The sequence below is a fragment of the Pelobates fuscus genome, chromosome 2 (genome assembly GCF_036172605.1).
Source record: "Pelobates fuscus isolate aPelFus1 chromosome 2, aPelFus1.pri, whole genome shotgun sequence".
NCBI lineage: Eukaryota > Metazoa > Chordata > Amphibia > Anura > Pelobatidae > Pelobates > Pelobates fuscus.
Genome location: NC_086318.1, coordinates 96,431,032 through 96,436,221, shown reverse-complemented (window position 1 = coordinate 96,436,221; position 5,190 = coordinate 96,431,032). Strand labels below are relative to the sequence as shown.

Here is a 5,190-nt window from a genome sequence, read left to right as displayed (position 1 = left end):
AAAAAGAATAGAAATGAGTGACTGAGAAATTTGGACCCACAATAGGGAGTATCCCTCCTACACAGGGACACTTGGGACACGGACACTTGGGAGTCATGCATACTAGATTTTATTAGCATCTAACTGAAGCAGAACTAGGAAGTGCCTAAATTATTGATGATGTGTCTTGAGGACTTGACTGGTCTTGTGAATGTCTAACATTGATGCTGCAGATACTTGTGGACAGGGCGGGTGCATCCTATAGGCCGAATAGATGGTCGCCTAGGTTACTGCTGTTTAGCCCTCCCCTCTATATGGGATTAATTATGTATATTGTGTGCCGCTGGTTGATGACACCTGGCGCTAGGGAACACTTACATAGCTGCAGACTAGCGCCTGGTGCAATCAACCTCCACACGCATAAATAACAGAGAGCCGCCCCCTACCCCACCCTAATATGTTGGCAGCCCATGGGCACATATTGCGATCTCTCCCGCCTCTTTCCAGGTACAGAGGGTCAAGTGGGCGGGATATTAGCGATGGCGGGACTGGGAGAAACTCAAGTCAGCCAGGCACAATCTAGAAGCCTGGAACCCACAGAGAGACAATGTGAAATTAAGGCAAGAGGGGGACTTAATAGTGTGTCTCTGTGCGTGTGTGTTTTAAAGAGTGTGTTAGCCTGCTTCAGTCAATATGTGTGCGTCTGCTTGAGTTAGTGTGTGCGTGCGTGTGTGCCTGCTTTGATCAGTGTATGTATGTCTGCTTGCGTCAGTGTGCATGTGTCTGCTTGAATCAGTGTGTGTTTGCTTGGGTCAGTGTGTGTGGCAAACCTATCCACTTACAGAATGTCCTTGTATGTATCTTGCTATTACTGCATTGCTATTCCTATCTGTGGCAAAACCAGCCACTTAAAGTGTAACCTCCCCTGAATGTAATGTGATGTAAAGTGTATTCCTGTGTACTGCTTGGTATTTCCTAAGGCGGGAGATGGCTATCTGTAACCCAACACCCTTCCTGCAGCAACTGCCGGTGGAGACAGTGCGGACCCAGAGCTTCTCTGATACAAGATGCCGGAAGAAATCCAACATGGCGAGGAGGAGGTGGAGACATTCGCCTTCCAGGCTGAGATTGCACAGCTCATGTCACTGATTATTAACACCTTCTATTCCAACAAGGAAATATTCTTGCGAGAGCTGATCTCAAATGACTCCGATGCTCTGGATAAAATCCGCTATGAGAGTCTCACTGATCCATCCAAGCTGGACACTGGTAAAGATCTGAAAATAGACATCATCCCCAACCGGCAGGAACGCACTCGGACTCTTATTGACACCGGGATTGGCATGGCAAAGGCTGATTTGATCAACAACCTGGGAACAATTGCCGACTGGAGCAGATATCTCCATGATCGGGCAGTTTGGTGTTGGCTTCTACTCTGCCTACCTGGTGGCCGAGAAGGTTTCAGTGATCACCAAACACTATGATGATGAGCAGTATGCTTGGGAATCCTCGGCTGGTGGCTCTTTCACAATAAAAGTAGACCATGGTGAACCCATCGGACGCGGCACCAAGGTCATGCTACATTTGAAGGAGGACCAGACTGAGTATCGGGAGGAGAAACGAGTGAAGGAAGTGGTTAAGAAACACTCTCAATTCATCGGATACCCAATCACCCTCTCTCTTGAGAAGGAGCGAGAGAAGGAGATCAGCGATGATGAGGAGGAGAAGGAGGAAGAGAAGAAAGATGAGGAGGACGGAGAGGACAAACCCAAGATAGAGGATGTGGGATCAGACGAAGAAGAGGAGGGAAAAGTCCTGGTAAAGACAGAGAGCCTCCAGGGCTGAGTGTTGTCTGAACCTGGGAACAGGACACTAGGAACAGGGCCCGCTACAGTGTGTGTATCTGCTTGAGTTAAAGTGTGTGTCTGCTTGAGTCAGTGTGTGTGTCTGCTTTACTCAGTGTGTGCTTGGATCAGTGTGTGTGTATGCATCATTGTGTGTGTGTGTGTGTCTGGACCAGTGTGTGTGTATGTGTCTGCTTTGGTTAGTGCATTTGTGTGTGTCTAAGTCAGTGTCTGTGTCTGCTTGAGTCAGTGTGTATTTCCTTGGGTCAGTGTGTGTCTGCTTGGGTGAGTGTGTGTCTACTTTGATCAGTGTATGTGCATGGGTCAGTGTGTGTGTCTGGATCACTGTGTGTGTGTCTGCTTGGATCAATGTGTGTCTGCTTGAGTCAGTGTGTGTGTCTGCTTGAGTTAGTGTGTGTGTCTGCTTGAGTTAGTGTGTGTGTCTGCTTGAGTTAGTGTGTGTGTGTCTGCTTGCATCAGTGTGTGTGTCTGATTTGATCAGTGTGTGTGCTTGGATCATTGAGCGTGTGAATGTCTGCTTGGGTCAGTGCGTGTGTTTGCTTGAGTTAATGTATGTGTGTGTGTCTGCTTTGATCAGTGTGTGTGCTTGTGTCAGTGTGTGTGTGTGACTGCATCAGTGTGTGTGTGTCTGGATCAGTGTGTGTGTCTGCTTTGGCCAGTGTGGTTGTGTGTCTGACTCAAGCAGATACACACACTGACTTAATGAGTGTGTCTCTGCTTGGGTCAGTGTGTGTGTCTCTGCTTGGGTCAGTGTGTGTGTGTGTCTACAAGGGTCAGTGTTTGTGTGTGTTTGGGTCAGAGTTTATGTGTGTGTGCGTGTGTGTGTGTCTGCTTGTGCTAGTGTGTGTGTCAGTCTAAATGAATCAGTATATGTCTGCTTGAGTCAGTGAATTTGTGTGTGCATTGGCCACTGATTGTGATTGTGTGGTCCATTGAGTGTAAGTGAGTGTGTGCATGAGTGTGTGTATGTTTGTATGTATGTATGTATGTATGTATCTATCAGTGATTGCATTTGAACAGAAATGACCATTTTAATTAAAAAAAATAAAAAAAAATAAAAACTTTTAAAGGAACACTATAGTGTTAGGAATATAAACATGTATTCCAAATACTAAAGTGTCTCTGGAGCGAATGGGGCAGCAACATTTTTTTTGACTAGGGCAGCAAAAATCCTTGCACTGGCCCTGCTTGTGGACTACACTTCCCACAATTCTCAACATATTTACACCTTAAGTTCATAAGAACCTAATAAACATATGCAGTGCTGACTCACACCAACACTGCTCTGTAATTTGCTGGTGAGAAAAAGGTAAGTTCACAAAAGCAGTGTTCTGTGACACACTTAAATAATATATGTAAACATTCCAGATGTTACCAATTAAGCGTCTGTAAACAAATGTCAGAATCAGGAGGAATGAGACTTGTAAATTGCAAAATTGATTTATTATCACTTTTAAAATAAGGACATTCAAATTGAAAATGTTGCACCAATGTTGAAACGAAGCGTGCTAGAAAGAATGTATAATGTGAAGGCAATAGTAGTCCCTAGTTTTGATACTCTGGGCCTTAACTGGGAGAGTGGATGCAGCATATTCCAAGTGGGACATGTGAGATCTCTGTCCAGAAGGGTGAATTTCTAGGAATTGCAGAACCCTATAACTTCCAGGCATCTGGTGCTGAGAATACACAAACATTAAGGAAGTATATATTAACCTCAGAAGTTACATAGTTATGTATCTTGCATAGCACAAAATCACAGTTGAATACATTAACACTGTTTAAGGGTATTTAATAATGTGAGAATTCAAAGTGAATAATTTCAAATTTAAGGCAAAAATTGTTGAACTATAAGTACAGCTGACTTGGAGAATTTTTTACTAGTCTGGCAATTTTATCCCTAAATTGTAAAATTACATTGAATTTGTTTTGAAGTTCTTGCAATTTTCACTCTAGTTAATAACCCTGATTGTACACACTGTTACTATATCTTGTTAAGGCCTATCACAGGGGAAGTAAGTATGCAGGTATTAGTTTTATGCTCAAGGTAAGCCGTGTATAATTATAGTTACAACTTGCTATAAATACAACTTGCTTAGTATATGTGTCTGTGCTTTACAACTAAGTGACTAATCTGTGCATGCTCAGTATCTATGCAAGTAGACGTTGTTGGTCAGATGGTAAAAAATAGAAACATGGTTGGAATCCAGACGATGATTAGTAGCCACTAATAGGGATGTGCATGGGCAAAAAATTTGGTTTGGTTCGGCCCTTCCGAAATTCGGGAATCCTGCGATTCGGGACTTCGTCAATTCGGCCCTTCGGCACCTCGGTTCGGCACTTCGGGAATTCTGTACTTCGGCAATTACCTAACCCTACCCCTACCCATAACCCTACCCCTAACACTAACTTAACCTTAACCATACCCCTAACCCTCACCCTACCCCTAACTCTACCCCTACCCCTAACCCCAACTCTACCCCTACCCCTAACCCCAACCCTAACCCTTGTCCTACTAGGGTTAGGTGTATGGTTAGGGTTAGGGTTGGGGCTAGGTTAGGGGTAAGATTAGGGTTAGGGGTAGGGTTAGGGATGTGGTTAGGTTAGGGGTAGGGTTAGGGGTAGGTGTAGGGTTAGGAGAAGAGTTAGGGGTAGGGTTAGGGGTAGGGTTAGGATTAGTTTCCTGTCATCATTTCCTTGATTTTCCCTTCCTCTCCTGTTTTGCCACTTTTCAGAAATCCAAAGCACTTTGGCACTTTGGCAATTCGGTCCGGTTCGGCACTTCCGAAATTCAGCAACTCCAGACTTCGGCAATTCGGCAATTCGGTTTGGCACTTCTGAAATTCGGCACTTCTGAAATTCGGCCGAAGCATCCAAATGTCCTAATTGCCGAAATTACTCTGAATTTAAATTTGAACCGAAACGCACATATCTAGCTAATAATAAGTGTAGGCTGTTGTAAATAGACAGCTTACAGCAGCCATTTACTGACAATGTTTGAACAAACTTGTAGTGTGAAAACAGGAACTTGCATAACTTGCAGTGGCGGAAATAAAGTAGAGAGTGTAGTGTTGTGTTATATGTTTTTTATGTACTGTTGCCATTTGAATGCAGTGGTTTACCTGTGTGCAGTGTTTGCCTCTTGATGTACAGGTGTGTCTGTATGTAATGTTGATGTTTGAATGCAGGGGTGTATTTGTGTGTAGTGTTAGAGTTTGAAAGTATACACATATACATATACACTGCCACAAAAGCACTGATACACATACACTGACACACATCCAGATACACAGACACACTGATACACATACAGATACACAGGCACACACTGACACACATACAAATATAT

At 43.9% G+C, this 5,190-nt stretch overlaps 1 pseudogene; it reads left to right on the top strand.

Moving 5' to 3' along the window:
• Nucleotides 1–993: 993 nt before the first annotated feature.
• LOC134586180 (heat shock cognate protein HSP 90-beta-like) lies at nucleotides 994–1,824 on the top strand (annotated as a pseudogene).
• The last annotated feature ends 3,366 nt before the right edge of the window (nucleotides 1,825–5,190 follow it).